At 43.0% G+C, this 21604-nt stretch overlaps 1 protein-coding gene, 1 long non-coding RNA gene and 1 other non-coding gene across 4 annotated transcripts in view; 1 reads left to right on the top strand and 2 right to left on the bottom strand.

Moving 5' to 3' along the window:
- The window catches only part of Prkg1 (protein kinase cGMP-dependent 1), a 1233235-nt gene that overhangs the window by 717861 nt on the left and 493770 nt on the right, over window positions 1–21604 (top strand). The gene's annotated exons all lie outside the window — the stretch shown is intronic.
- LOC120100441 (small nucleolar RNA SNORA17) lies at window positions 4068–4201 on the bottom strand. Its single transcript, XR_005500194.1, has one exon. It is a non-coding gene; the product is annotated as a small nucleolar RNA SNORA17 (small nucleolar RNA).
- LOC134483987 (uncharacterized) lies at window positions 14886–16176 on the bottom strand. Its single transcript, XR_010061243.1, has 2 exons — window positions 15871–16176; window positions 14886–15549 (listed from the first exon to the last, which is right to left on the bottom strand). It is a non-coding gene; the product is annotated as an uncharacterized LOC134483987 (long non-coding RNA).

Here is a 21604-nt window from a genome sequence, read left to right as displayed (position 1 = left end):
GCTGAAGGCCAAGGCAGGAGATACACGTTCAGGGGTAGTCGTGTAGAGGACACAGTGAGACCCCCATCTCAAAAATCAAACAAGCAAAAGGGTGTACTGGCTACAAGCACGTACTGTCCTTCTGGAAGACCTGAGTTTAGTCCCTAGCTCCAACATGAAAGCTTTTAACTGTAACACCAGTTCCAGGGGGATCTAACGCCTTCTTCTGGCCTGCAAGGGCACCGGGTAGGTACAGATGTGGTTCACACATATCCACGCAGGCAGGCTACTCATACCCACAAAATAGTAATACATTACAAACAAAACAAAACAATCACAAATGATGTGTTGAATACCGTTCACAGTTTACCAGCAGGACAACCTGTAGAATGTTGATTGTTTACTCTGTTCTTGGCTGACAGGGATCTGTGACTGGCTACCAGTGTTAAGAATACCACACTGCATAGCTTTAGCCCAGATACAATTTTTATTCAGTATATCATCACTCATGTACTACTTTAATATCAAAATTTATAAGGCATTCAGGATTTTTACATTTATGCTTTTCTTCCTCCAACATTAAACTTGATTTAAAGTCATGACTTGATTTTATTTCTAATTAATAAAAATTTCAGGCTACGGAGGAAATGTCTTTATGCATGGGATAATGTTATTAAATGCATTTGTCAGCCAGCATTTTTTTCTTCGACAAACATTCCAAATATTTAACAAAACTGAAGGTTTAGCAGACACATACACCTTTTGGACACTGAGACAGGATGTTCTCTGTTAAGTTTAAAAACTCATAAAAAAAAAAGACCACCTCATTTTCAGTTCATTTATGATGTTGGGTCGGGCCACAGTCATAGCTACAGTTGAACACATGTAGATGTATGTACCCTATAGGCCATAGGTTGTATATGCCTGCTTATGGTAGACACTATACACGCACCATTTGGATTCTACCACTGACAATTTATTATAATTCTACTTCATTATAAATACATTCTTCTACCCATTGTCATATCCTCTGTAAGTCCTTCCTTCCTTCTTTCCTTCCTTCCTTCCTCCCTCCCTCCTTCTCCCCCTCCCCCCTCTTTCTTCATTCATTCATTCATTCATTCATTCACTTCTTGAGACAGGTTTTCTCTGTGTAGCTTTGGCTGCCCTGAAACTTGCTTTGCAGACCAGGCTGGCCTTGAACTCAGAGATCTATCTGCCTGTCTCTGCCTCCTGAGCGCTGGGATTAAAGGTGTGCGTCACCGTGCCCAGCTCCGTCTTATTTTCAATATAGTTCAAAGGAAGTTATAGTTATCAGCTTGCCATCCCCAAATACATAAACTTGCATATTATTGATTAGATTATTAAATTGGTGAGATTACTCCAAATAAGAATATTTAAGTTTTTTTTTTTTTATTAACTTGAGTATTTCTTATTTACATTTTGAGTGTTATTCCCTTTCCCGGTTTCCGGGCAAACATCCCCCTCCCCCCTCCCCTTCCTTATGGGTGTTCCCCTCCCAACCCTCCCCCCATTGCCGCCCTCCCCCCACCAGTCTAGTTCACTGGGGGTTCAGTCTTGGCAGGACCAAGGTCTTCCCCTTCCACTGGTGCTCTTACTAGGATATTCATTGCTACCTATGAGGTCAGAGTCCAGGGTCAGTCCATGTATAGTCTTTAGGTAGTGGCTTAGTCCCTGGAAGCTCTGTATTTAAGGTTTATTATCAGGTATATTTTCAGTCTGAAGACCACTATCCATATGGCTTTACATCCTCGAAGAATTACTACTGGACTTGAGAAGCCCAGTGTCCCCTGGTGCTTTAGACCAATCAGAAATGATTCTCCAGCTTTTGATATATATATACATATATATATATATATATATATATATATATATATATATATCAAAATATTCACTATAAATTACTCCAGCTAGTATGTGTCTGTTTCCTCTCTCTTTTTTTTTTGCCACACACCCTTGTAAAGGACCTATTATCTATCCAAAACAGACTTAAGACATTTAAAGCATTGATTTTGTTCTTGCCTGCTTTATTGATTTCATTATAATTCATAGATATTAATTAGCACAGAGACATGTTGCTTTTCAGTCTATTTAAAAAAAAAAAAAGAGTGGATTTGCTTGTGAAGAGGTGATGGCCAGAAGGTGTTCAGAAGGGACTCTCTACCTTGACCCATGACAGATGTTTTTCTGACTCCTGCAGATTAGCACTGTGGCTGTGGTAATAAATGTTTTGAATAAAACCTTCAGGCTCAGGGCTGGAACGAAAGCTCCCCCATAAGAGTCAAGAGCCTCTACTACTTGCGTTCAGTTTCCTCCGGCACCCACCAGAAACTCTAGCTCGAGGGGATGCGTTCTGAACCGGAGGGAAAAACCCTGATGTTTCTAGAATCTATGATGTCTGCTATGGGTAGACAAGATGGAGGATAGGACAATAAAGACAGAAATTCTTCTTCTTATGCCATGTGGTCTCCCAGAAGTGAGCACACAGATCAATCCCCAGTCTCATCTTGGTCTTTAACCCCATGTCTCATGTAAACTCGCATAGCATCTGTAGGATATCTTTCTAGAAAAGACAGATGAAATGTTCAGATGAAATAGTGTTCAACCTCCTTTAAAAAGTTAAAATTCCACTCACCTGTAATTCCAATGTACATGACAGCCTTCCTTTTCTTTTTTCTTTTCTTCTTTTTTTTTTACTTTTTATTAGCTCTTTGTGAATTTCACATCATGTACCCCATTTGTCTCTGCCTCTCCTCCTTCCTGCCCTCCACCCTTGCAACCTTCCCCCTAACAGAGAAAAAAGATCTTGTGTGGAAGCTGTATTGTGTCACATTGTGTCCCACAGTATACCTTTTGTCTACACTTTCTTGTTTGCCAATGTTCATTGCAATGACTTGTTGGTCTGGTTTGAGGTCACTGGCTTCTGCTACTCTATCAATACTGGATCCTCACTGGGCCTCGTCTCAGATATCCTGCTGTTGCCCTGACATGGAGATCTTGGAGTTTTGGATCTGTAGAGCCCCTTCATGCACGTCGGGAGTTCATCAACGGGGTAGATGTGGGGATGGGACAATTTGAAGTCCTGGATCTGGGCCTAAGAGGTACTTTTCCTGTCTGCCTTCCCACTCTCACACCCTTGAGGCTGGCTCACCCACAACCCTCACATCCAGGGCCAGCTCTGTTGGGCTCTTGAGGTGAGATGCAGCGTCTGCTTTCCTGAGTGCTGCAGCAGGTGAGGAGCAGGACTTCTGCTCTAATGACCCCATTGGGGTCACCTCTCCTGCCTGCTGCCAGTGGTGAAGAGCAATAGGGGAGAAGGGTGCCACCACAGGGGAGACAAGTGATAGGGCCAGCTCGCCCACAACTCCCACAACATGTGGGGCCTTCTCCCAAATACTGCAGCTGGCTAGTGGCTAGGTCTGCTCTCATGCCTCCAGGGCCAGCTCTCCCACAAAGCCAGGTAAAGGTGGGGCCAGTTTTGCACAGCCCTCAGACATCCACATGTATGAGGCAGCAGCCCAAAGCAGGACATCTACCTGGCCTTTGGTGGTAACAGACCCCTGCTGCTGCAGGGCCATGGACCCAGATATGGCCCTTGGTGGCAGCATTACACCATGGTCCCAGGTGGCATCACAGACTACTCACACCAGGCTGTTCCTCACTACCCTCCAGTCTCCAGTTCTGTCTCTCTCTTCATTGTGCCCACCTCCTTCTGCTTCTCTTTGTCTGCCATTTCTCCACAACTCACTTGCTCCTCTTAGTGGTGCCCAAGGTCTCTTGAGTATCTAGAGTCATCTCAAGAGTGCTATGCTTGACTTGTGCATTATGGCATAGGCAGGGGTCATTGGGCATGTTCTGCCCCTTCCCCTCGCCTAGGCCTGCAAGGCATTGGACTAGTGTCATCTCAGGGTAGTTCCCAGTCCGGGCACCAGTCTGGTGGTCATTTCCTGCTTGCTCCTCTCCTGTCCTGCTTGAGCGCCCCCTTGCCAATGCAGCCTGTCTTTGGCTCACTGTCTCCAGGGGCCTGTGCTGGACTGGTGGTCTCAAGCTCACTCTTTTTTTCAGGGGATGTTAGGCTGCTAATGAATCATTCAGATGTTCATGTGCTCAGAACACTGAACATAAACATCGCCTCTCTCCTCTCTGCCACCTACTGACACACGTGTGACACAGCAGCCGCCTCTGCAAGGCAGGGAGCATCCTTGAGTAATGAGTTCTGTAAACTCTGAAGAAAAGAAATTTAGCTTTATGTGTATGGATGCTTTCCTTGCACATACGTGTGTGCATCATGTGTGTCCCTGTCCCGGGTGCCCACAGAGGCCAGAACGGACATCCCTTAAAGTCGGGTTGTGGGCTGCCATGTGAATGCTGGGAATCGAACCCTGTTTCTCTAGATGAACAGATTTTCTCAACTGCAGAGCCATCTCCTTAGCTCTTAGTACTTAGCCACTTTAAAGCTAATTATATTATCATTTTGCTTTGACCTCTAAGTATTTATATTTGTGACTTACTTGAAGCCACTGTGGAAGACACAGAACTTATGGACTATCTCTATATAGTGAGGGAATTTATTTTAATGACTTAAGAGTCTGCGGTTCAACTAACTCAACAATGGGCAGCTGTGAGCGGGAACTCCAGGAGTCTAATAGTTTCTCAGTCCCACGAGGCTAGTGGTTTCAGCTGGTCTTCTGTAGAAGATGGAATCCTAAAGAGTTAGGTTCCAACAGACGTTTTGGCAGGTAAGAGTGAAGAAGAAACCCTCCTTTTTCCATTGTCCTTATGCTGGTCTCCGGCAGAAGGTGTGGCCAAGGTTAATGGTATGGATCATCACACCTGGATTTCAGCTGTTCTTGGAACTTGTTCTATCCCAGGCTGTTCTTGAACTCAGTGATCTGCTTGGCTCTGTCTCCTAGGATTAAAGGTGTGTACCACCTTGCCTGGGATGTGTAGCCTTCATTTCTGGGTTGTAGTTCATTCCAGATATAGCCAATTGACAACATGGAATAGCCATCCCATGGGCCAAGGAGCAGAATTTATCTTCTGTGCTTGCGACGAGGACAATGTGACCATCTATCTACTTCAGTTCCTGCCACTGTACCCTAGCTGCCATGATGGATTAGACCCTGGATCTATGAGACAGAACAAACCTCTCTTCTCTTAAGGTGACTTTGTCACAGCAACGAGAAAACAATTCATTTAACACTGGTTCCCTAGTAGGGTTTTTGGAAAGGTATCTACAAAGACAGTTCTTTCTTGGAATAGAAAAAGTCATGGAGACACTAATAACCAGAGAAGAAAAGTGTCCACATGGAAAAGTTAGCGATTCAAGATAAAGAAGAATTCAGGCGTGCTGCAGGAAGAGTAAATGCTTTGGCTTTGCCACGAGGCAGAAATGCTGCAGCTAGAAGGCTGCAGAGGGAATGCCATTTTCAGCCTACTCTCTGACTTTTGCCAAATGCAAAAGTTGTAGCTCACACACAGGACAATTAGACAATTTTTACAGAAAATGAAATTAGGATGAATTGGAAATACAAGAGGAAGTAAAAATGAATTCAAAAATAAAGTTAGAATGGAAAAGTGTACTGGGACCCAGGGAAGGCTGTGAAATCTCAAGACAGCAACAGCGGAAGTGGACACAGAAGCATGTGCCTGTAACCTGGGTGCTCAGAGCTGACCCCTACAGGTCATCCGTAACCTCGACACATGCCTCAGCCTTCAGCAGGTATCAAGTTCAAGGCCAACCAGGTCACACAGACTCTGGTGGGTGGAGAGGACTCCAACTGCAGATCTGGAGCATTAAACTGCCAGCATACCCTTAAGGGCTCAGTTTACAAACTCAAGGCTCTGTCTGTAAAAATGCTTGCCACACAAGATGAGGGCCTGAGTTCAGATCCCCAGCACCTGTGTAAAGAGCTGGGCAGGAGGCACACAGCTGCAACCTCATTACAGGGAAGGCAGACAGGAAGAGCCCTGAGTCTTCCTGACAAGACAGCCGAGCTGAATCACTGAGCTACAAATACATAGAAGCCCTGTTTCAAGGAACAACAGGGTGGTTTAGGCAGTAAAGGTGCTCAAACCTGAGTTCAATCCCCAAACATGGGACAGGGAGAGAAGTGACTCTCACAGCTATCTAACTCTACACTGTGTGTGTGTGTGTGTGTGTGTGTGTGTGTGTGTTGGGGGGGTACACCCTCCACTCCCAACCACACCCCTCACATATAAATGCTTAAAACAATTCTACAGACTGTGTCTCAAAAGTTAAAATGAGAAAAATCATGCAAGACCTCCACTGTTCACTTCTGGCCTCCACTGTGGTGGCTTTTCCCAGTTGTCCACTTGACTGTATCTGAACGAACTAAATCCAGAAGTGGAGGGAGCACCTGTGATCCCGATCTTGAGGCTGGAAGACCCAGGCTCTCGATCCAGATCTTGATGTGGGATGATACACGATCTCAATCTTGAGGCGTAGTGATCATGAAAAGCTTATCCCCAGGCAAGGTGGCACATACCTTTAATCCCAGGAGACAGAGGCAAAGCAGATCTCTGAGTTCAAGGCCAGCCTGGGACAGAGCAAGTTCCAAGCAAAATATAGTATAGGTCCAGTCCTGGCGGCACACACCTTTAATTTGGGCCACACCTTCTGCTGGAGGCCTACATAAGGACTTTGGAAGAAGGACGACTTCCTTCTCAGTCAGCTGGCACTTACTTGCCAGCACATCTGTTGGAACCTACTTCTTCAGGACTCCATCTTCTACAGCAGACCAGCTGAAACAACTAGCCTTGTGGAACAGAGCAACTATTCCTAGAATGCCCGTTGTTGGGGTTGATGGCCTGTAAGTCATTAAATTCCCTTAATAAATAGGCATTCATAAGTTCTGTGACTCTAGAGAACCCCCCTGACTAATACTACTTTCTCCATTAAAAGTTGTTGAGCATAGCATCTTGGTGGTGCCACCCACAGGTAAAGTGGGGTTCCTGCTTCAGTTTATCTAACCTCAATACCTCACAGATGTGCCTAGTGGTTTGTCTCCTAAATGATTCTAGATCCTGTGTGCTTGGCAATATTAAACATGGCAGGGACGAACCAAGCAGTAAGCTATGTTCCCTCATCTATACTTGAAGCTCTATCATTTGTGTCCTATCATCTCTAATTTGATGTTGGCAGAGGGATGTATATCAGAATGAAGGCTTTGGTGAAGAGAGACACTGCTAAAATGGTTGCTGAAATGGATCACTGACTCACTCCGGGTATGGTTTTAGACAGTGCATATTTCAGTGACTGTAATTGGAGAATGACCATCATGCCCACTCCATTTTTGCTCACCACCTTTGTCCATTCAGCCTTAATAGAGTTAGGAGTGCCCAAATTCAGATTAGTTATGGATGTTATGGACAGGTCTCCAGGCCACATTTCCATTTTGAGCATGGGATGCTATGTTGAAAAGAAAGACTCTTCTCTGCACCCAAATCCCGTGGGAGGGAGAGCTAAACCTTCAGAGAGGCAGACAAGCCTGGGAAACCAGAAGAGACTGCACTCTGCACACACATCTCGAACGCCAGAGGAAAACACCAAACGCCATCTGGAACCCTGGTGCACTGAAGCTCCCAGAAACAGCAGCGCAGATCTTCCTGGTTGCTGCAGCCGCAGAGAGCTCCTGGGCAGCACCCCGCGAGCGAACTTGAGCCTCGGGACCACAGGTAAGACCAACTTTTCTGCTGCAAGTGACCTGCCTGGTGAACTCAAGACACAGGCCCACAGGAACAGCTGAAGACCTGTAGAGAGGAAAAACTACATGCCCGAAAGCAGAACACTCTGTCCCCATAACAGGCTGAAAGAAAACAGGAAAACAGGTCTACAGCACTCCTGACACACAGGCTTATAGGGCAGTTTAGCCACTGTCAGAAATAGCAGAACAAAGTAACACTAGAGATAATCTGATGGCGAGAGGCAAGCGCAGGAACCCAAGCAACAGAAACCAAGACTACATGGAACCATCGGAGCCCAATTCTCCCACCAAAACAAACATGGAATATCCAAACACACCAGAAAAGCAAGATCTAGTTTCAAAATCATATTTGATCATGATGCTGGAGGACTTCAAGAAAGATATGAAGAACTCCCTTAGAGAACAAGTAGAAGCCTACAGAGAGGAATCGCAAAAATGCCTGAAAGAATTCCAGGAAAACATAAATAAACAAGTAGAAGCCCATAGAGAGGAGACACAAAAATCCCTGAAAGAATTCCAGGAAAACATAAATAAACAAGTAGAAGCCCATAGAGAGGAGACACAAAAATCCCTGAAAGAATTCCAGGAAAACACAATCAAACATTTGAAGGAATTAAAAATGGAACTAGAAGCAATCAAGAAATAACACATGGAAACAACCCTGGATATAGAAAACCAAAAGAAGAGACAAGCAGCTGAAGATACAAGCTTCACCAACAGAATACAAGAGATGGAAGAGAGAACCTCAGTAGCAGAAGATTCCATAGAATTCATTGACTCAACTGTCAAAGATAATGTAAAGTGGAAAAAGCTACTGGTCCAAAACATACAGGAAATACAGGACTCAATGAGAAGATCAAACCTAAGGATAATAGGTATAGAAGAGAGTGAAGACTCCCAGCTCAAAGGACCAGTAAATATCTTCAACAAAATCATAGAAGAAAACTTCCCTAACCTAAAAAAAGAGATACCCATAGGCATACAAGAAGCCTACAGAACTCCAAATAGATTGGACCAGAAAAGAAACACCTCCCGTCACATAATAGTCAAAACACCAAACGCACAAAATAAAGAAAGAATATTAAAAGCAGTAAGGGAAAAAGGTCAAGTAACATATAAAGGCAGACCTATCAGAATCACACCAGACTTTTCGCCAGAAACTATGAAGGCCAGAAGATCCTAGACTGATGGCATACAGACCCTAAGAGAACACAAATGCCAGCCCAGGTTACTGTATCCTGCAAAACTCTCAATTAACATAGATGGAGAAACCAAGATATTCCATGACAAAACCAAATTTACACAATATCTTTCTACAAATCCAGCACTACAAAGGATAATAAATGGTAAAGCCCATCATAAGGAGGCAAGCTATACCCTAGAAGAAGCAAGAAACTAATCGTCTTGGCAACAAAACAAAGAGAAGAAAAGCACACAAACATAACCTCACATCCAAATATGAATATAACAGGAAGGAATAATCACTATTCCTTAATATCTCTCAACATCAATGGCCTCAACTCCCCAATAAAAAGACATAGATTAACAAACTGGATATGCAACGAGGACCCTGCATTCTGCTGCCTACAGGAAACACACCTCAGAGACAAAGACAGACACTACCTCAGAGTGAAAGGCTGGAAAACAACTTTCCAAGCAAATGGTCGGAAGAAGCAAGCTGGAGTAGCCATTCTAATATCAAATAAAAACAATTTTCAACTAAAATTCATCAAAAAAGATAAGGAAGGACACTTCATATTCATCAAAGGAAAAATCCACCAAGATGAACTCTCAATCCTAAATATCTATGCCCCAAATACAAGGGCACCTACATACGTAAAAGAAGCCTTACTAAAGCTCAAAACACACATTGCACCTCACACAATAATAGTAGGAGATTTCAACACCCCACTCTCATCAATGGACAGATCATGGAAACAGAAATTAAACAGAGATGTAGACAGACTAAGAGAAGTCATGAGCCAAATGGACTTAACGGATAATTATAGAACATTCTATCCTAAAGCAAAAGGATATACCTTCTTCTCAGCTCCTCATGGTACTTTCTCCAAAATTGACCATATAATTGGTCAAAAAATGGGCCTCAACAGGTACAGAAAGATAGAAATAATCCCATGCGTGCTATCAGACCACCACGGCCTAAAACTGGTCTTCAATAACAATAAGGGAAGAATGCCCACATACTCGTGGAAATTGAACAATGCTCTACTCAATGATAACCTGGTCAAGGAAGAAATAAAGAAGAAATTAAAGACTTTTTAGAATTTAATGAAAATGAAGGTACAACATACCCAAACTTATGGGACACAATGAAAGCTGTGCTAAGAAGAAAACTCATAGCGCTGAGTGCCTGCAGAAAGAAACAGGAAAGAGCATATGTCAGCAGCTTGACAGCACACCTAAAAGCTCTAGAACAAAAAGAAGCAAATACACCCAGGAGGAGTAGAAGGCAGGAAATAATCAAACTCAGAGCTGAAATCAACCAAGTAGAAACAAAAAGAACCATAGAAAGAATCAACAGAACCAAAAGTTGGTTCTTTGAGAAAATCAACAAGATAGATAAACCCTTAGCCAGACTAATGAGAGGACACAGAGAGTGTGTCCAAATTAACAAAATCAGAAATGAAAAGGGAGACATAACAACAGATTCAGAGGAAATTTAAAAAACCATCAGATCTTACTATAAAAGCCTATATTCAACAAAACTTTAAAATCTACAGGAAATGGACAATTTCCTAGACAGATACCAGGTACCGAAGTTAAATCAGGAACAGATAAACCAGGTAAACAACCCCATAACTCCTAAGGAAATAGAAGCAGTCATTAAAGGTCTCCCAACCAAAAATAGCCCAGGTCCAGACGGGTTTAGTGCAAAATTCTATCAAACCTTCATAGAAGACCTCATACCAATATTATCCAAACTATTCCACAAAATTGAAACAGATGGATCACTACCGAATTCCTTCTATGAAGCCACAATTACTCTTATACCTAAACCACACAAAGGCCCAACAAAGAAAGAGAACTTCAGACCAATTTCCCTTATGAATATCGATGCAAAAATACTCAATAAAATTCTGGCAAACCGAATCCAAGAGCACATCAAAACAATCATCCACCATGATCTAGTAGGCTTCATCCCAGGCATGCAGGGATGGTTTAATATACGAAAAACCATCAACGTGATCCATTATATAAAGAAACTGAAAGAACAAAACCACATGATCATTTCATTAGATGCTGAGAAATCATTTGACAAAATTCAACACCCCTTCATGATAAAAGTCCTGGAAAAATAGGAATTCAAGGCCCATACCTAAACATAGTAAAAGCCATATACAGCAAACCAGTTGCTAACATTAAACTAAATGGAGAGAAACTTGAAGCAATCCCACTAAAATCAGGGACTAGACAAAGCTGCCCACTCTCTCCCTACTTATTCAATATAGTTCTTGAAGTTCTAGCCAGAGCAATCAGATAACAAAAGGAGGTCAAGGGGATACAGATCGGAAAAGAAGAAGTCAAAATATCACTATTTGCAGATGATATGATAGTTTATTTAAGTGATCCCAAAAGTTCCACCAGAGAACTACTAAAGCTGATAAACAACTTCAGCAAAGTGGCTGGGTATAAAATTAACTCAAATAAATCAGTAGCCTTCCTCTACACAAAAGAGAAACAAGCCGAGAAAGAAATTAGGGAAACGACACCCTTCATAATAGACCCAAATAATATAAAGTACCTCGGTGTGACTTTAACCAAGCAAGTAAAAGATCTGTACAATAAGAACTTCAAGACACTGAAGAAAGAAATTGAAGAAGACCTCAGAAGATGGAAAGATCTCCCATGCTCATGGATTGGCAGGATTAATATAGTAAAAATGGCCATTTTACCAAAAGCAATCTACAGATTCAATGCAATCCCCATCAAAATACCAATCCAATTCTTCAAAGAGTTAGACAGAACAATTTGCAAATTCATCTGGAATAACAAAAAACCCAGGATAGCTAAAGCTATCCTCAACAATAAAAGGACTTTAGGGGGAATCACTATCCCTGAACTCAAGCAGTATTACAGAGCAATAGTGATAAAAACTGCATGGTATTGGTACAGAGACAGACAGATAGACAATGGAATAGAATTGAAGACCCAGAAATGAACCCACACACCTATGGGCACTTGATTTTTGACAAAGGAGCAATGGAAAAAAGATAGCATTTTCAGCAAATGGTGCTGGTTCAACTGGAGGTCAACATGTAGAAGAATGCAGATCGATCCATGCTTATCACCCTGTACAAAGCTTAGGTCCAAGTGGATCAAGGACCTCCACATCAAACCAGACACACTCAAACTAATAGAAGAAAAACTAGGGAAGCATCTGGAACACATGGGCACTGGAAAAAATTTCCTGAACAAAACACCAATGGCTTATGCTCTAAGATCAAGAATCGACAAATGGGATCTCATAAAACTGCAAAGCTTCTGTAAGACAATGGACACTGGTTAGGACAAAACGGCAACCAACAGATTGGGAAAAGATCTTTACCAATCCTACAACAGATAGAGGCCTTATATCCAAAATATATAAAGAACTCAAGAAGTTAGACCTCAGGGAGACAAATAACCCTATTAAAAAATGGGGTTCAGAGCTAAACAAAGAATTCACAGCTGAGGAATGCCGAATGGCTGAGAAACACCTAAAGAAATGTTCAACATCTTTAGTCATAAGGGAAATGCAAATCAAAACAACCCTGAGATTTCACCTCACACCAGTGAGAATGGCTAAGATCAAAAACTCAGGTGACAGCAGATGCTGGCGAGGATGCAGAGAAAGAGGAACACTCCTCCATTGTTGGTGGGATTGCAGACTGGTACAACCATTCTGGAAATCAGTCTGGAGGCTCCTCAGAAAATTGGACATTGAACTGCCTGAGGATCCAGCTATACCTCTCTTGGGCATATACCCAAAAGATGCCCCAGCATATAAAAAAGACAGGTGCTCCACTATGTTCATCGCAGCCTTATTTATAATAGCCAGAAGCTGGAAAGAACCCAGATGCCCTTCAACAGAGGAATGGATACAGAAAATGTGGTACATCTACACAATGGAATATTACTCAGCTATCAAAAACAACGACTTTATGAAATTCGTAGGGAAATGGTTGGAACTGGAAAATATCATGCTAAGTGAGCTAACCCAATCACAGAAAGACATACATGGTATTCACTCACTGATAAGTGGCTATTAGCCCAAATGCTTGAATTACCCTAGATGTCTAGAACAAATGAAACTCAAGACGGATGATCCTGAGCCTGCCCCACATGTGGCCCATACATATTCAGCCACCCAATTAGACAAGATGGATGAAGCAAAGAAGTGCAGACCGACAGGAGCAGGATGTAGGTCTCTCCTGAGAGACACAGCCAGAATACAGCAAATACAGAGGCGAATGCCAGCAGCAAACCACTGAACTGAGAACAGGACCCCCGTTGAAGGAATCAGAGAAAGAACTGGAAGAGCTTGAAGGGGCTAGAGACCCCATATGAACAACAATGCCAAGCAACCAGAGCTTCCAGGGACTAAGGCACTACCTAAAGACTATACATGGACTGACCTTGGACTCTGACCTTATAGGTAGCAATGAATATCCTAGTAAGAGCACCAGCGGAAGGGGAAGCCCTGGGTCCTGCTAAGACTGAACCCCCAGTGAACTAGACTGTTGGGGGGAGGGCGGGAATGGGGGGAGGGTTGGGAGGGGAACACCCATAACGAAGGGGAGGGGGGAGGGGGATGTTTGCCCGGAAACCGGGAAAGGGAATAACACTCGAAATGTATATAAGAAATACTCAAGTTAATAAAAAAAAAAGAAAGAAAATAAAAGAAAGACTTTGTGCTTCCCTTTTATCTCAGATCTAAATGTCATTAGCATTAGCGTTAACTTTACAGCTAATCTTTATAAGGACAGTTTTAAGTGAGCATTAGGGACAAAAGGCTATCTCTCCATGATAGATCAACAACTGGGGCAGGAAGCAACAGTTAGGAGACCAGTGCTCTGTATTAACTAGTCTCACCGAGCAGTTAAGCAGGTCAGCAACAGATGCCGCCAAAATATTTACCTGTGGTGCGGTTATGGCCTTTTGAGCCAATTTTATGTTCTCTTTCTTAGAGAAAAGCCTGTGATTGTTGTTTCCCATCACAATCTGGGGGGAGGGGGGGAGCTGTTGCTGGCATTGTAAGCTGGGGCCTGGCTGGAGGTGGGACTTAGAGGCCATGGCTAGTCCAAGAGGCTGAGCTTTATTTGTCTTGAGCTGAACATCTTGATGATCGGGTTTTGTTGGGAACATAGATTTTATCTCAAACACCGCCATCCATGAAGACATTAAATCTTCAGAATTTCCATTTAAACAAGAGTGGGGAAGGTGAAGTGGAGAGGCTTTTGACCTGTGTTAGTTAATGGTTTCTTTTTCTGTTAGTAGTCATGAGATAAGTACTTGAATTAAGCCACTTCCTGGGATGGGAGAATGGGGTGCTTGACAACAAACTAGAAAGATTATCACCAAAGTAGAATCAGTTAAGTATGCCCTACTCTGTAGGCTGAGGCAGGAGGGCTGTGAATTCATGACCACATAGTGTGACCCTATCTAAAAAACAAACAAATAACTTTAAATCAATATGGGGTGGGGGGAGGGGGAGGGAGGGAAGGAGAGAGGAGAGGAGGAGAGGGAGAGGGAGAGGAAGAGGGAGAGGGAGAGGGAGAGGAAAAGGGAGAGGGAGAGGGAAGTAAGGAGAGTGAGAGATCTTACCTGTGCTGGAGTGCCTTATCTGAGCTCTTCTGTTAAAGAATGTTGAAGGAGCAAGATGGGCTTCCAATTAGTGGCTAAGTTTCCTTGGGTCAAACTGAGTTTCAAGTAGGAAAAGTGGAGGAAATGGAATTCAGGTGAGGAGGAGTGACAGGTGTTTGTAGGTTTTGCCCTGGAGTTCTGGGGAATTTCAAAAGCAATTGGCTCAACACGGGGTAAATGAAGTTAGAAAGATAAAGCCACCTAAGGGAGAAGTGCGGAGAGAAAGATTTGAGAATAGCCACAGCAGGGAAATTGGCTTCTATTCTCTGAGCAAAAAGCAAGAAACTCGCAGGGTTTTCTCCAGAAAAGCTAGAGTCCACACAGACATTTATTGAGAGCCATACATAAAGTACAAATTAAGCCTTAATGTGGGACTATTTGGAAGGAGAATTTAGGGACACATAGAGCAACCAGGCAAAGTCCTTAGGAGTTAGGATTTAGGCATGGGCATCAGATAGCTGTACCAGAGACCTCATGGGATAGGAAAGCTGGACCTCAGAGTCTCCTAAGAGATGAACTCCCTGTGTAGAACATACTACCCTGGTTGCTCTCTCTGTTTCTTCTTCTTTTTTAAAAAACTTATTTACTTATATTATGTATATGAGTACCCTGTCGCTGTCTTCAGACACACCAGAAGAGGGCATTGGATCCCATTACAGATGGCTGTGAGCCACCATATGGTTGCCGGGAATTGAACTCAGGACCTTTAGGAAGAACAGTCAGTGCTCTTAACGGCTGAGGCATCTCTCCTGCCCCCGCTATCTCTGTTTCTTCAGGGAAGAAAATCAGGCTTTGAGCGTCAGTCCAAGTAGAAGACCGAGCTATGCCCCAGAAGAGGAAGGTCGCGTCTCTCGGAGGGATCCTATTTGATAATCTCCAGGCAGCTGCCTCAGAGCCCCAGACCTGGTCCATTACTTCTGTAGCTTTTTCCTACTTAGCAGAAAGTAGGTCCTCTTTCCTGTTCAGATGGCAAAAGATAATTAATTAATTACAGACTGAGGATATGGGTCAGCCGGGAAGTTGCTTGAGTATCCAAGTTCAATTTCCATACCCTACCCAAAATTGTACACGGGAGCACACGTGTGTAATCCAGGCAGATCACCAGGGCTCACTGGCCAAGCCACCTTAGTCCCCAGGATGAACTCCAGGCCAGTGAGATGCCCTGTCTCGAAAATTATGTGAATTATGCTTGTCATGGTTATTGTTCAATTGCTATGAAGAGGCACCGTGACCAAGGCAACTCTTATAAACGGAACCATTTAGTTGGGAGCTTACTTACAGCTTTAGAGGGTTAGTTCATGATCGTCATGATGAGAAGGAGACAGGCATGGTGCTGGAGCAGTATCTAAGAGCTTCACATTGAGAGAGAAAGAGAGAGAGAGAGAGAGAGAGAGAGAGAGAGAGAGAGAGAGAGAGAGAGAGAGAGAGAGAACGAACAGAACAGGACAGAACAGAACAGAACAGAACAGAACAGAACAGAACAGAACAGAACAGAACAGAACAGAACAGAACAGACAGAGTCTGGGATGGGCTTTTGAAACTTCAAAGCCTGTCCTCAGTGGTAGAACTCCCCCAGTAAGGCCACACCTACCCTTCTAGTAAGTCCACACTTTCTTTTTCTTTTTTTTTTTTCTTTTTTTTCTTTTTTTCAGAGCTGGGGACCGAACCCAGGGCCTTGCGCTTGCTAGGCAAACTGAGCTAAATCCCCAACCCCAAGTCCACACTTTCTAATCCTTCCCAAAGACCCCACTAACAGGGGACCAAACATTAAACATAAGAGCCCTTGGGCCCATTATCCTTCAAAGTACTACAACGACTGGGAACTGACAACTGAGGTTTTTCTCTGGCCTTCACAAACACAAAACACACACGTGCCCTCACGCACACATACACACTATGGCCCTGCACAAGCACACACACTATGGCCCTGCACAAACACACACACTATGCCCCTGCACATACACACACCCATACACACACATACAGACTATGTCCCCCCACCAATTTATTTTATTTCTTTCCCCGTCCCTTCCACTACCTTTGCTCTCCTTGTCTTTTCACGTGTGTGGGATTTAGTTGCCTATCCGTGTGGCACTATGCATTTAAATTTGAGTTATTGAAAATCATTTTGTTCTTAGCAAATTAGGGAAAACACTTGATATTTCTGATCTCTGAACATCCCAAATATTAACTAGAATGAGAAGGATGCTAAGAAAGTGTTCTGTTTCTTTCATTAATGGCAACTTTAGCAGGTTATTTTAATTAACTGCTATTGACTTACTTAATTCTAAAATTCCCCCTCTGTAGACCACCGAAGTTCTTTCTTCAAAATAAACTGGTGGCTATAGCAATAGTATTTACATAGTTATGCTAATGTTCACAAATAAACCAATGGTTATTGTCTTTTTACTGTGCATGTGGCTGAGAATTCTCAATCCTTCAAACCAGTATTGGGGGGGGTACCTCTGTTATCTTTGCAGAAAAAAAAAAAGGGAAAGGAAAAACATAGCTAAGTATGGTGGTACACTCTTTTAGTCCCAGGGCTCAGCAGGCAGAGAGATGAGGTGGATCTCTGAGTGCAAAGCTAGCCTCGACTACACAATGAGTTGAGACTAGTTAGGGCTACAAAGCCAACCACTGTCTCAAATCTAACGATGAGCCTAGAGCACTCGTTGCTGACTACTGTATCCAGTGCCCTCCCGCTCTGGTGTAGAAGAACTGATGCTGAATCTAGAAGGCCTGGCCAGAGTGTCAGTCAGATGCCAGTCTCAGACTCCAGGGACCGTTTGTTCAGTGCTACGCTTAGCAGAACAAACCTGGTTTCAACTTAGAGGCTCTCAGAGGCTTCACAGCTCACGTTAAGACAAAGATAGGCGGTTAACCTTCATTGTCAACTGATGCTGCTTTGGGATCTTCTAGGGCGTTTATAGGGAGGGTTAACTGAGGAGGAGAGATCTACTTGAATGTGGGTAAAAACGTCATCCATGGGCTGTAGATCGTGTCTGAGGAAAAGAACCAGGCAAGTGAGCTGAGCGTCAGCGAGCATCTCTGCTTCCTGACTGGATGTGTTGTAACTAACTCCATAGCATGCGTGCGTGCTATGCGGTCCGTGATGACGTAGACTCTCAATCAGAGAGCAAGAGCAAAGCTTTCTTTCCTTAAACTGCTGCTATCAGGCACTTTGCCACAGCAATGAAAGGTAACAGATGCACACGCGGCAAATATCCTTTTCTTTCAGCACTGTACCCTGAGGTAACCAAACTCTCCTCAGTCTAACTTTGCTCCATCCTAGCTGAGGAACAATGAGTTCCGCTATGTGTTTTGTGCAGACGTTTCTGTTTTTGGGGAAAAAAGCAGGTCTTAGATATGGAGGACGGAGAGCCATTGTTTTTATGGACGGATGTTTTCTTTTTTTTTCTTTTTTTTAAAGCAGTTGCTTACTGGAAGCTTTTACATTAGCCACTATCGATGGGTACAGTAAACACTATGAAAAATATCAATTCACATAAATCATGGACCTTCCAGTGGTCTTAGAAGTCAAATGCATTCAGGGGGTGATGCAAGCTCATCGACCCTTAAAGAGCCCCATTAAAAATTAACTCCCAAACAGCTATCCTCCAGGGTTGCATGGAAATAGTTGCAAATGAGTTTCAGACCTCAGTCTAGCCAGGAGATTTGAGCATTTATTTTTTTCAAACAGCAAGGCTGTTTGAAGGAACTATATACTTATAATAAAGAAGAACTTTCTGAGTCTAATCCCACACAGTTTGTAATAAGACAATTGAAAATTGAATGTTTTTTTCTCATTATCAGTGAGGCATTTTAAAGAAAATAAAGGTTGATGGTTCGTGTTTCCTCTGTCCACTCTTCCTACCACATCTGTTTCTAATCCATGGCCTTTATGACGCAAATACTTTAAAAAGTATTCTGGACAATCACTAGAGAAATGTGTTTAAGATTGTGTACTTATTGGAATATAAAATTATCTTGCCAAGGGTCAGATAAATTTAAAAAAGACTAATTTTAAAGTACTTTTAGATCTGTAGAATGACTGAGATAATATGGCAATTTCTTCTTAATGATATTTTTATTTTTAAAAATATGTATTAACTAATACATGAGAAATAACAGGAGGCTGAAAAGCATTATTCCCCAGAATGTGCTATGATATTTCTGAAACCCTTTCTTCATATTGAGAGTGCATGTGAACACACACACACACACACACACACACACACACACACACACACATCCTTGTGTTCCCTAGGGCCATAGTCCAAATTTCTCTCTAGCATTCTTAAAAGAACTATGATATTTTAAATATATGTGTGCGGGAGAAAGAAACATTGATTTATTGATTCCATTTGTTGTCTAGACACTTGGTTAAGGATTTGACACTTTTTATTTGTTGATGTCCATTAAACTCTCATAGCCCTCACATGAGGTAGATGATATCATCTTTATTTTGCCAGAGAAGAAAAAGAAGCTTAGAAAACGGAAGGCGCTTGCTATGATCTCCTGTCTGCAAATTTGGCAGCTTAGAAACAGTTTTAAAGGCAAGCTTGTTGGAATCCAGGATTGAACTCTCTTTCTTGCTCTTTGTAGACTCTTTGTGTCAAAATTAGTACATGGTAAAATAAATAATAAATAATAAATTCCTTTGGCTAATGAATAACAACCTTTAAAACATGTTCTTTTTATTTATACTAAAATTCAGCTGATTTTTTTTGATATTTCATGCAAATGGAACAATTCAGCAACCTAGGTAAGTCATGTACTATGTGTTGGTATTCTGTTAAGCTCCACCCCCACAGCTACCTGACAACAGCCAGGTATGCTCCGCCCCACAGGCAACAGCCAGCTGTGCCTGATTATATAAGGGACTGCTTGTCCCCTCCTCCTCTTCCTCCTCCTCTTTCTCTCTCTTTCCTTCTCTTAACCCTCTTGCTCTTTGTTCTTCCTCCCATCCGCCCCCCCTGCGTGCCCATGGCCGGCCGGCTTCCCTCTCCTCTACTCTTCTCTCATTAAACCTCTCCACATGGAACCATGGTGTTTGGGCGTCTTCTGTCTGGGCAGGGGCCGAGATTCGAAACCCTAACACTATGAGCAATTTGGAAGCCAAGCTTAATTTACAATTTACATTTCCCTAGGCAGCCTTCAGCAGTGGCCTCCTGTCTCCTCAGTGTGGAAGTTCCCCTTGGACTGAACCTGTGTTTTCCCTGTGACATTCCTCTTGACTACCCCCTCAACAATATGAAAGCTGTTGCTCCAGTCCAAAAAACGGCTGGCATGTGGTTGTTTTCTCTTGCCCCTGGAAGTGCCCCTCTCTATCTGACAACAAGATACTGTTTTCCCAACACAACCTGGCTCCCTCTTTAGTCTGCTGGACTTTTCTTGGAACTGAGGGTCATCAGTTCTGACTATGCTCTGATTTCAAAAGGATTGTCAATCCTGTCATTCTTGAACTACTTCCATAGTGGTCAGCAGCCCAGAGCCTCCTCTTTGCCCTTGTTACTTTGTCTGGAGTCACTGAGGGCCCTTGCATGTCCGAGAACCAGCATTTCCAAGGACAGAGGGAAAGAGTAAAAATGTGGCTCGCAAGGAAATACAGCAGCCATATCACCCATCAGCCATCTGCAGCTTAGCTTGTAAGTCTGCCTGTGCTTGCCAAGTGTGCAGAGGATACCTTTCTTCTTCGAGGGGTCAATGGCTGCATCTCGTTGTGTCAGAATTGGACTTTGGGTCCTGTGGGACCAACCTACTGAGGGGAGAAAGCCACTCCCTGATCACTGATCAGAGGCCGAATTTGTCTTTAGCACTTCTCCCAGAAAGCCATTGGCTTGTGTTCTGCTACAGGTTACCCTGCTGGAGTATCTGAAGGTGCACTCAACTGTCAGAATAATTCAGGCCACGTGAATACGCTCAAAGGAACGTGAGCTATTGGCCTTGAATGTTTCTAAGCCATGTCCATGGCAATTTCTAGGAGGTTCAGTAGATGGTCGAGCTTCAGTAGTAAATTACTTTAGCCTCTCCAAGGCAAAACTCAGAATGTTAAGACATTGAGTCCCTGAAAAACCATAGCAATTCCTTAATAAACCCCACTCATGCCGTAGATTCTAATAAACTTGACCTTGTAAGGCCCTTACTGCTGCATGTGTGCACAGCAGGAGGTCTAGGACTCTTGGCTTTAAGTACCACATGCTTCTACCGTTTCTACTCAAATGATAGGATTGTCAAGTGCAATGATCACGTGGACTCTTAACTTGACAGGACCTCGAGCCACTCAGGAAACAAAGCTCTGTGCATCCACACAGGAGGCTCACATTCCTGCCACCATGCCTTTGCTGCTGTGATAGGCTATATCCTTAAGCCGAAAGAGATGATAACCCCCCTGTTCATTAACTTGCTTTTGTCAAGTAATTAGGTACAGAAACAAGATAGACGCTGCCCACTTGGTACAAGTGTGGGAGCTCCCAGGTGTCTGCAAGGCCTGTCCACGTCTCTGCCAAGAGAGGAAAGATTCTAGTGAGAAGTCGCTTAGCATTTTGGTCTGAAGAGATAAGTGAATAAATTAATTTTGATACCTGGAACTAAATCCTGAGCTCACCTGAGTAGTCCTCCTCCTGATTCCACAGTCATTAGGCAGCCCTCTCATTGGACAGTCTCTCAGGTAGATCTGCCCCCAAAAAAGATAAGCTGATCATGTTGACAGGAATGTTCAAGCCTGAATAACAGTTAAATTGTTCTTGGCATCCTGGATGGCTTGGTATTTGACTTTTATTTTTAAAGGTTTCCTGAGAATATTTTTCTTACAGGAAATTCTATTATACTAAAACATTTATATCATCAAGTCCTATTCCTCATGGTAAACTATGCTAAGTGGATCTGAATGATACCATCTCAACAGCTGAGCTGAAATGAAATACCCCACCAGGATGTTTCCTTGAAATGACTATTTCTCACAAATGATTTTCTGTCTTACTGAACTGAATGTTTGAGTCAAAACACAGGCC

The sequence above is a fragment of the Rattus norvegicus genome, chromosome 1 (assembly GCF_036323735.1).
Source record: "Rattus norvegicus strain BN/NHsdMcwi chromosome 1, GRCr8, whole genome shotgun sequence".
NCBI classification, from domain to species: domain Eukaryota; kingdom Metazoa; phylum Chordata; class Mammalia; order Rodentia; family Muridae; genus Rattus; species Rattus norvegicus.
Note: the sequence above shows the minus strand (reverse complement) of the source record. Positions and strands in the feature narration are given on the sequence as shown.